The sequence below is a fragment of the Mytilus edulis genome, chromosome 2, assembly GCF_963676685.1.
Source record: "Mytilus edulis chromosome 2, xbMytEdul2.2, whole genome shotgun sequence".
In the NCBI taxonomy this organism is placed as follows: Eukaryota; Metazoa; Mollusca; class Bivalvia; order Mytilida; family Mytilidae; genus Mytilus; species Mytilus edulis.
This window is the reverse complement of record NC_092345.1, coordinates 42,285,132-42,297,076: the sequence shown is the minus strand read 5'-3', so window position 1 is coordinate 42,297,076 and position 11,945 is coordinate 42,285,132. Positions and strand designations below refer to the sequence as shown.

Below are 11,945 nucleotides of genomic sequence, written 5' to 3'. Positions count from 1 at the left end.
TTCCTCATGTTATTTATTACAGAAGCCAAATGATCATTTGATTAATAATAGCCAAGTACATAACACCTTCTTTTTTCTCATAATTAAAAAAATATCGAGATGAATATGCCAATATAAATCCAAGTGGTACATAATATTACATTCTTGTCGGTAGATTCTTGAATAATTTAAGTTTCATTTAATATTTAAAACTTACCAAAAAGTATTTTCCTTTAGAACATATTCAGTTTGAATACATAAATGACAGTATTTTTAGTAAGCATTTCATGAGAACAAAGTAGTTAGAATTTTGACCGGGAAAAAAATTAAAAAAAATTTGGGCATTCAATAGTGATGTATAGATACAATTTAGAAAGTACTATACAAACTGGAAATTAAATACAAAACTCAGAAAGAAGATTGATTTGATTTGATTACAACATACACAAAAAGCCTCCCTTATTATTTCTTCTGGAATGCAGTAAAATGATTTGCCCATCAATTTCAGTAGTTCAATTTGGCATACTTTAATATGTAACAACAGTCGAAGCTAAAAAAAAGAGGTTGGAGATTAACCCAGAGTGGAAAGCCCGCTTATTTGATTTGTTTATAATATTTTGTCAAATTGATTAATGTAGAAATGGTGGTAGTTGAAATAACTTTAGATGAGGTTTATTAAGTTGTAAAACATTGAAGGTCGTTGGGTCCAATGATCAACTGATATTAATAAAAACATTTTTAAACATTGTCTTGTTTGCATTGCCAGTGCTTTTGGGTGGTTGAAATTGGGTTTGCATAGCAATTCATGCAATTTTTGGTGGTACACTTGTTTAAAAGGATTAAAACTGAAATTTCAGATTTGTAATTAAACAATTTCCCCAATTTTTTTACTGTTTTCAATACATCTTGATTGTCATATTGGAGAATAACATAGTACATTTGTACTTGAAACTAAATTTAGGTCATAGTCATCTGCATTTAGAGTTTCATAGCTGAACATTATTGTTCATCTTGAAAGTTGTTTTTGAAGATTAAACAAATATCAAATTATCATTTCAGAAATACATTGAGCTTTGAGCGCTGCGTCTCTTACTAACATATAACATAGTTTCTTTTTGGTGTAGCTTTCAGTAGTTAGGGTCTGGTTATTTCTTCTGTTTTTTCATTTCTTCTTTGGATGGTGTTATGGTTTTCAAGTGTTCTGCTTTCAAAGGAATCTTCATATGTAATTCTGAAATGAAAGTTTATTTGTATGGTTATTTAAATATTAAAAAAAAACAATTTGGAGCTTAAAGCTACTTTGAACTTTGTATAATTTTTGAAACAATGTCAAAAGCAAATGTCTTAAATCAAATTCTAAATTGTATTTGACATATTATGATGTATTGGAAACGAAAAAATTAAATGTATATTTGTATCTTAGATTGAATTCAAATACAGTATTGTGAAAAATGTCCCAAAATGTTATTTACTTGAGCGTCAACAAAATTATTTCAGGGTATCTGTTTCTTTAAAGCACTTATTGCTAACAAGGTAATGGTGAAGTAAAAGCAACATTTAAAAATTATAATCTAATTGGATGTATCTCTTATCTATAAAAATCACTTAAATCTTTAACCAAATGGGAAAGCAATTAATTAAATCATTTCACAACCCCCCTAAAAAAAATTTCATTCTGAGTTATCTAAATCTATCATCATTTCCCAGAGAAATTTAAATAATCATCCCTCGTGTTAAATGGTATTATCGCTATTTTGTGCCTTTTTCTTTTGATCTTTTTTTGTGATAATTTTCATATCAAGCTTCTCGCTTGAGATGGAAAAATTATCGCTAGAAACTAAGGAGGCCACGTGGCGTTGCTAACGAAATTGACATGAAATTGACAACGTCGTCATAGGTAAAATAGCGATAAACAGATTATCATTGGTCATCTCAGCTCGATTGCTTTTCTCACTTTCGCTGTACCAGCTCAGGCGAGAAAATCAATCTCGTTGAGATGATCAACGATAATCTATAAGTAAAATCTATTTTGCTTCAGATATCTCATTCTTGGGTTAATTTTTCAACTCAAATCCCCCATAATATGCTTTTATTCAGACATTTTACAAATTCTCCATACAAATCCCCAAAAAATAATCTTGTGAAAAACTAAAATTTGTGGTTCTCATGAATAATAATAAAAAAAAACTGTCAATAATAGTGAATCCACAGTGTTCACTTTTTGCTTGAAAAAATGTAATCAAGTTTTATCATTATGCCTCAAATGTTGTATATAAGCAACATTTTTTGTTTGTTTCTTTGTCTTTACACAATTGAAATCCACTACTTTTAAGCAAGGGAGATAACTTGTTTCAAATTTTAATTTTATGATGAAACTTTCTAAAAATAATTTCTGGGAACAGGCTATTTGTTAATGTCTTCTTTGTCCATTCAAGATCATATTTTTCTAAAATCAATGTAATTTTTATTCGATTTAAAAATATTTAGTAACTATTTGGTTTATAATTATCAGTACATAATTGACAACTATTTTTAATTTAAACATTTTTGTCACATTTAACAATTGCTCATCATGATTTGTAGATAAAATTTTGACATTTCTTTTCGAAATTCCCCTTAAATTTCTTTTAAAAATTGCACACAATCAGTTATATTAACCAAGCAGGTTCCAATTGAATCATGTACCATACTTTGAGGGCAGTGGCAGATTAAGAGGGTGGGAGTTTTGGTGTTGGATCCCCCTTTTTGTTGAGCCTTTGACTTTAGTTGAAAAAGTGAGTCATAGTGGTCCTACATTCCGTCGTTGGCATCGTCCTTTGCAGCCTCAACAAATATTCACTCTGTGGTTAAAGTTTGAAATTTTAATAACTTTCTTAAACTCTCCTGGATTGATACCAAGCTTGGACAAAAGCTTGTTTATGATCATAAGATAGTATCCAGAAGTAAATTTTGTAAAAATAAAATTCCATTTTTTCTGTTTAACACTTATATATGGACTTAGTTTTTCCTCAAGTTAACATTACATTCAGTCTGCTGTTAAAGTTTTAAAAACATTTATTAGATTCATAAACTATTCTGGATTTTTACCAAACTTGGACAGAACTTGGACAAATGCTTCTTTCAATTAAAAGATTAAAAAAAAAGACTTTAGAGATTGCTACAGTGATTTAATAAGACAGACATATTTTGGTTCCTATGGCACATCATCAGGATTGCAACTACAAGAAAGTACAGAATTTTGTAATGATAATTTGCATTTCACAATGACACCATCAGGATAAATTATAAGTAGGGAGTAAGGGTAGATGTGAATTATCTTTAACTGGATCAAGAATGTAAAAATAAAATATGTTTTTGTAAATTTGGACGACATTTGACTTGCAATTATGTACCATTTACTATGCTGGATGTAGTACAGACTTGCTTACGGTACCATTTCAACACTGGAAATAGTACGTTTGTCTGAGCGAAGCCAATTGGAAGCACGTACCTCTTAGTGAAGCTAATTGGGAGCACATACCCTCTGTCTTGTTGCGAAGCCGATTGGAAGCAGTACATATATACCTCTGTCTGCTCAAGCTAATTAGAAGCAGTACCCTCGGCAGAGTGGTCCCAATTAGAGGCAGTAACTCTGAGCGAAGCCAATTGGAAGCATGTACCTCTGCAAAATTTGATTAAACACTATTCAACAAATTTTATTTAACATTCTTTTTAAAGTTTACCTTCATACCTTCTTTTATTTTTTATTTATTATTTTCCCTCCTGTTAACATTGTGAAGTGCAAATTATCACTTCTTCATTTTGTACTCTTTAGTTTTTATTCTGATGAAGGTGCCATAGAAAATAAAACATGCCAATATAGTTAAATTACTCCAACAATCCCTCAAGTATTGTTAAAAGTATTATCATAAGTGAATCTTTTATAGACCATTCAAATAAAAAAATAAAAAAATACTATGCATTTTGCTGATTATTTATTTTACTTGGGTTTCACTTAATGTAACTTAAAATGTAAAATACCATTTATATTTTTTTTTGTCGAGCCTTCCACTTTAGTTGAAAAAAATGAGACATAGTCATCCTTCATTCTGTCGGCAACGTTGGCGATCACAAATATTCACTCTTTGGTTAAAGTTTTGAAATTTTAATATCTTTCTAAAACTATTCTGGATTTCTACCAAACTTGGACAGAAGCTTGTTAATGATCATAAGATTGTATCCAGAAGTAAATTTTGTAAATAAAACAAACTAATTTTTCCATATTTTACTTATTAATGCCAGGATACAATACATTCACACTGTGGATAAATTTTTTAAATTTTTAATAAGTTTATGCTATCCTGGATAATGTACCAATCTTGGACTGAAGCTTGTTTATGATCAAAAGCTTAAGTATCTAGAAGGAAATTTTGTTAAAATTTTGTATCTATTTATCCATATTTTACTTATAAATGGAATTAGTTTTCCTTCCAGTTTTCCTTCCAGTAATATAATATACAGTCTGCAGTAAAAGTTTTTAAAACATTTATGAGATTCATAAACTATCCTTGATTTTTACCAAACTTGGACAGAAGCTTTTTACATTCAAAAGATACTACCAAGAGGAATATTTTTATTGATTTTTCCCCCTCATTTTTGTTGAGCCTGCAATTGACAGAAAAAGTAGGCAAGACACTGGGTTCTGCGGCACCCTTACAATTTTTTTTGATGATCAATGCAATTGAATAAGAACATAAACTAGTTTGAACCTAGCCTTTTATCCTGGGTTGGGAACCCCCTCTCTTTAGAAATGGCTGGATCCACCCCTGTAGGGGGTGGGGGTGTGTTCAATAATTGCATTTTTATCATTTGAAGATGGAAAAAAATCTATTTAAGTTATTACATGACATTTGTTTCCTCTCCAAATGGACAAAATCAGCTGTTTCCTGTAAGTCTGTGAATAAAATGGAGCTGGTTCCGTATTGACTGTTATCCTCCATTTAAGGAACCAGTCATTCTAAAAGGTTACCTTGTGTCAGTCCATCTCTATTAATGTCAGGATATCTGTGTTTTCACTTCTTTTCCAACAGAAGTCATAGGAAGCGAATCTTATAAAAAAAACAAATTTTGATATCACCAATCTAAATGCTATCTGAAACTTAATTTGGGAACAAAAAACATCACTTTTTGGTTTGTTAATTTCAGAACTATTTTTCTTAACTACTAAAGTTTAAACTAAATTAATGAAGTATTACATGCAATTTGAATATGAACAATTATTTTTTATTTTAAAGAATCAGTATCATCTTTGAGTTCACTTTCACATTACTAAATTTGGTTCTTTGTGTAAATATTTCACTATATAGCACCATTTGGCATAATATTTGTATTTTCTATTTTCAGTGTTTCTGCACCATCGAAACTTTGCAGAAAGATTGTACACATGTTGAAGTTGTGTATTTCCTAGTATGAAATTGCTTGAGGAGTTTTCCCCCATTTTTTCAATCTGCAGTTTGAAAAGTTTATAATATTTCTAATTTTTCTTGAATTGGGAGCTTTTTGTATAAAACTTTTTAAGGCGGTAAGAATTTTTGTTTTGAACTCATATCTTTGGAGCTCTCATAATGAGCATGCAAATTGATTAAGGTTGATTGTCATCACCAAATTGCACAACTGAGCTACATATGGCTATGATCAATTTTTATGCCCCACCTACGATAGTAGAGGGGCATTATGTTTTCTGGTCTGTGCGTCCGTTCGTCCGTTCGTCTGTTCGTTCATCCATCCGTCCATCCGTCCTTTCGTTCGTCCGTCTGTCCCGCTTCAGGTGAAAGTTTTTGGTCAAGTTAGTTTTTGATGAAGTTGAAGTCCAATCAACTTGAAACTTAGTATACATGTGCCCTATGATATGATCTTTCTAATTTAAATGCCAAATTAGAGTTTTGACCCCAATTTTACGGTTCACTGAACATAGAAAAAGATAGTGCAAATTTCAGGTTAAAGTTTTTGGTCAAGGAAGTTTTTGATAAAGTAGAAGTCCAATCAACTTGAACCTTAGTATACATGTTCCCTCTGATAAGATTATTCTAATTTTAATGCCAAATTAAAGAATTTATTTCAATTTCACGGTCCACTAAACATAGAAAATGATAGTGCGAGTGGGGCATCCGTGTACTGTGGACACATTCTTGTTGGAGTATAATTTTTATGCTTATGTGCATGATGCAAAACTTTAAACAAGGGATATTTTATTGCTCCAAAATATTAAAAAATGTTGTGTGATTTATTGGTTTTAGCCAATTACTATTTTGTTCTTTTTGTGTTACCTCTGTTTAAGTTTTTACATATCAGATGTCTGCTAATTTATATAAAAGTTATTGTTTAAGCTCTGTAAATAAAAAAAATGTAAACATAGTTTAAATAATAACGGAAAAGAGAAATTGTGTGTACTTCAAAAAACATTTGGTCAATTTTGAAAATACAAGTTACATGTCTAAAAGCACATCTGATATTTTTACTGTTTTATGTATGAATTCAAACAATTATTTGTGTTTTATATCGAGAATTACTTCAGCTGCCATGAAAAAGAAAATATTGGGAGATGCTTTGGAACATTCTTGGGACAATTGTATATTTGGTGAAATCCAACAGAAAGGACATTTCATTAATTGGATAAAATGGATTCAGTGAACTGATCAGTACAAAAACCTATGTTGAAAAGCATATAAAAGTAGCCATGGTAGCAGCTCCAATGAAGATGGTTAAATAAATCTTCAACCAAGTCTGAGGCTTTACCAAGAAAATAAGAAGGCAAGTTTAAATAAGCCAAACATTTCTATACATGCTATTGGTAATTTGATTAAAATAGAAGGCATGTTTAAAAAGGTCAAAAATTTCCATACATGCTATTGGTAATTTGATTAAAATGTATATTTAGGGCATATGATAGAGGAGTTACAGTGGAGATAATGATGTTGCTAATGTAAAATGATATTTTTGCAATTCAATGGGAGATAACTCATAATTTACCTTTATGAACAATGGAATATATTTAAATCCTTATTTTTGTGGAGTTGGAAATTCAAATAATAAACTTATAAGACTTTTTTTTTTTTTTTTTTTAATCTTTTATATTGATTTTTCAGTTATTTAGGTTATAGTAAGAAATCGGAACAATATTTTGTTAATGTCAGGGAAATTGAAATGTAAAGTATATAAATTGTCAATTTTTATACTTTAGGTTAAATTCTTTCTGTGAGATGTTTTCTGGTGTGGGAATAAGACTTGGTGGTCTGATAAAGCTAATATATAGGTATGTACCAGTACTGTTTTGAAAAGAAATAAATTATCAATTATCAAAGTATAAAGATACATGTTTTTTACTCTCTTGGCCTTAAAATATTCAAACATTTAATTTCTGTAATTAATTTCTACTCTCACTTTTTATATGAGTACAAATACAATGTATATGTGTAAATTAAAGGCTCTAACCTGATTATTTAGTTGGATTGCTCTCTAGTCTGTCCTCAACATCTATTACATGAATATGACCCATTTCTTTATAATTTTCATACATTAACAGTGAACCTTTCAAAATAATTTGTTTAACTAAGCATTTTATGTTCTTTTAAATTTCAGCTTAGCATCACTGAGCTTGTCTGTAAGGATTGAAGCTGGGAGTGGGCAATGGAGCTGACTTTTATGGTAAGAACCAATACAAAAATTAATGAATTATTCAGCCAAGAGCATGTAAATACCATAGAATGTTATTATGCAAAGAAGTTTTATATTTTGATTATGCATAGAAGTATTATATTTAAACTGTGTAGAGAAGCGTTATATTTTAATTTTTCTAAATCTGTATATATAATCCGGAAGGCGGTAACAAGATAAATAAACGAAATCAAAAATTATGCTGTAACTTTAAAAAAAATCTTTCAATCTGTTTTACGATATCTAAAATTGTCCCTGTAAATTAAGTAAATGAGATGTGGCTTAATTGCTAATGAAATAAAGATTTCTCAGAGACTAAATGACATGGATGCATTCTTCTAATAGTCACTGTATGACCTTCAACAATGAGGAAAACCTATACCTTACATATAACTATGAAAGTCTACAACATGACAAAATGTAAAACAATTCAAACAAGAAAACCAATAGATTGTGATTTATGATGAAACAATGAAATAATAAAAAATCCCTTGTTTGCAAAGGAAGACTGGTTGATTGTAAATTCATGTCTATACATCACTTCAAAATAATGGTAAAAGCAATGTTCTATGCATCATAAGTGCAATTGCCAGTTACATGTACTTGTTTCTTTGCATTGAATATTGTTCTGACAGATATTAGAATGTATATTTCTTTTTCAGGTGACTTCAACTGTGGCTGCAGGAAATTATTGTGCAATTCAACTGAAACAAAAAAAGAATGTAATTCAGACTATTTTTGTGTATGTTTAAAAAAAAAATTGTAAAGATTCTCCATTTTCAACAAAGCTGAAAGTTGTAGGCTAAATTGATCCTTCATAATTTTACTTTATTACTTATAGACCTACTTAAGTTATCTTAATGATGGTCTTTGTGTATCCAAAACATTTCTAGTACTTTTAGAATGGAGAATCTAAAAAAAAAAAAAAAAAAAAAAGAAAAGAAAAAGAAATGTATTTTTTTTAGTTTTCTGATTTGTATTATATAAATATTTTTCCAATGTTTTGTTATACTTATTTTTAGCAATGTTTTAGCTCAAACAAATTATTTCAAAAGAAGCATATAAGTAAAGAAACATCCTGGTGAAAAAAGATTGATTGATTTTAAAGTTAAACATCACTTTCAGCAATATTGATTATATCTTGGTGGCCATTTTTTTTATTGGTTGAGAAAGTCAAAGTAATTGGAGAGAACCACCAATTTGAAAATTGATATACTAAATAATTTTTTTAAATGTTTGAATATTTTATATCAAATTATTTATTTTTAATAAGCTATACCATTTTTTTGTTGTTAGATATAGCAATGATGTGGAGTCCAAACAGGTGAAATTTTTGGCAAAGGGAGGTAATTTATTATTCCCCTGTTTAACTCCTTATTCTTGAAATTTCCTCATGGTAGGGAATATATAACTATTTACTTTAATTTCACATTTGTACAAGTTTTGGGTTTAATATCAGATGTATACTAGCTAGCTAATAAGGACTATTATTCAGAGTTCTGTAAATAAAAAAAATGTAAACAGAGCTCTAGATAATAGATTTAAGGGTGGGAGAAATCATGGGTTACTTCTTGTAGAATTGATTTGATGAAATTTTCAAGATAGGAGATTAATTGAAAGTGCATCTGATATCTTTATTCATTTCTATAAATAATGGACCAAAAAATGACAGATTGACAATCGGATAATGATGGCAGCCACCCTGGCAGCCAGCAGAGCAGCTCTAAGGAAGATGGTCAATAAAATCTTCAACCAAGTCTGAGGCTTTACCATGAAATTGAGAAGGCAAGTTTATTGAAGTCAAACCATTTTTATACATTTTCTAGAAATATTTGATAAAAAAGTGCATATACATCTTTCTTTTCTGCGTGAAAAACATCTTTGAAGAATGTATTTACCAGTTTAATATTTTGAGATACCAGTTACATTAACAAGAATATTTATCACATTTACTGGAGTAAATCCTGAGATAGGAATTATATCTCAAGGGGAGACTAGTTTTATTAACAGCAACATTTGTTCATTCAATGGGAGACAACTCATTTTCATTATTCAAATTAGTTGAGTACAGTTGAAATTCAAATCATAAAACTTTGACAATTTTTTTTTGTTTTTCAATCTTTATAAATTTTACAGAATATGTGGATGTTATACTATTGGTACATGAAGTAAGAAATCAGAACAATTTGTAAAGTAATCTTTAGGTTGACATAGAAATTGGTTTGTAAAATTAATAAATGTGTTTCTTTTTAGGTACTTTCTGTGGCATGTCTTCATGGTGTTGGAATAAGACTTGGTGGTCAAATACAGCTAATATGAAGGTAGGTACCAGTATGTTAATCCTGTTTAAAAAAAATAATTCTATAAATAATATTATTTGGAAATAAATACTGACTAGGGTTAAAGGTTTATAAAAGTTTGGTCAACAGTATACTCTTTATTTTATCAGTACCATATGACAATGTTCACTTGGCAAAATATGGCCTTATTATAGATTTTAAATTTCAACTTTCATCAAAGAATTCCAAAAGGGCCCCAATCTGGTTTTTAAATGGATATATCAAGAGACTTATGGCGACATAAAAGAAAAAGCTTCTTTATAATACACTGTAGACTCCATAATTAGCTAAATTGGGAGATATTATCAAAATGCGATGTTCTTACCTAAAAGCTTAAAGAATACCTTTGATCCGAAATGTTAAGTAACCTATAGGTGCCGAGGGTAATATTTAAATTACAAGACCTACACTATTACTGGATCAGGGAAAGTGAATTATGCTGAAAACTGTTCTAAATTGTGAAGAATTGGTTGGACCTTAATTGGCGCTTTTGAAAAAACACCAGAATTGCATAATCAAGAGGTCATAACTTTGTAGTTTATATTGTTATGTGCCAAAAAAAGAAGTGGTTATTTTGTATCAAAAATTAAATTTACATCATTTTTTGTAAAAAAAATTTTAGCATTTGGACCTGAATTATAAAAGATTAAAATCCTATGGCCAACTTTAGCCCTTTTAAACCTACCGCTTTTAAGGATTGAATTGGGTTGTTTGATTGATGTCTTATCAATGTTCTCAAAACCTGTCACATGTATATAAAGTAGATACAGTATTCCAGAAGTGATCCTTTAAAACAATTTTGATTGACAAAGCATTTTATATTTCAGGTTAGCACCACAGCTTGTCTGTAGGGATTGAAGCTGGGAAAGAGCCATTGGAGCTGAATTTTATGGTAAGAACTAAAAAAAAGATTGAACTCATTATTCATCTAAGAGTATGTAAATGCACCATGGACTTTTTTTATGTACACATGTAGATCTAACATTTAAAAAATGAAAATCCAAATTATAAGTTTATTTATACCGGTAATCTGGATAGGGGTATATAAGAATAAAGAGATGTTATAAGATTGCCAACTACACAACTATCAATAAAGGAAGCAAATTACATTCACCGTAGGACATTCAGCAATGAGCAAAATCTATATGAATGTAAATAATGCAACTGGTTGAATATCACAATGCAATAATTTCTGAATTTACAGTACCAGTTTTAAAGTAAGCTATAAGAGGTACTGAATATGACAAAATGTCAAACAATATCAAACAAGAAAACCAACGCAATGATTCATGAAAAAGAATAATAAAAAAAAATAAACATGACACACACCAACCATTGTTTAGTTTTTCATCCTTATTTGCTAATAATTGTATTAGATATAGTTTAAATTTTGATATAGGCTTGATCATATGTTTTGACAGATATTTTTAAGAATATTTATTTCTTTTTCAGGAAACTTTGACTGTGGCTGCCACATAAAATGATAATATGATATAACAGTGAAGAAAGTTAGTCAGAAAACTTTTGTATATGTTTCAAAAAATGTAATTTTTTTATAACAACAAAATAAAAAAAATAAAAGAATGTGTAAAGATTCTCCACTTTCAACTAGATTGGAAGCTTGTAGTTAAAATTTCAAATTACTCATACTTTTCTTGTCGTCCTTATAGAAACTGAACTTTATATGTTTCATTATGTAGATCTTATTCGTTATTCCCCCAACCCCCTGTTTCATTTTTACTTTGAAAATGAAAATTCAAATGAAACAGAAAAAATAAATTTAAAAATGGTCTGTCTATTCCAAAGGCTTTCAGTCGGTTAAGAATGGAGAATCTAAAAAAAAAAAAAAAAAAAAAAAAAAAAAAATTTGAAAAAGAATATATTGTTTTTTTTTGTGTTTCCTGAATTGTTGTTATATAATTTTCCAACTTTTTG

The 11,945-nt window shown here is 29.3% G+C and overlaps 1 long non-coding RNA gene across 1 annotated transcript; it reads left to right on the top strand.

Moving 5' to 3' along the window:
* Window positions 1-7,199: 7,199 nt before the first annotated feature.
* On the top strand, window positions 7,200-11,734 carry LOC139512160 (uncharacterized). Its single transcript, XR_011662180.1, has 6 exons — window positions 7,200-7,270; window positions 7,597-7,662; window positions 8,334-9,456; window positions 9,925-9,992; window positions 10,838-10,902; window positions 11,463-11,734. It is a non-coding gene; the product is annotated as an uncharacterized lncRNA (long non-coding RNA).
* Window positions 11,735-11,945: the final 211 nt, after the last annotated feature.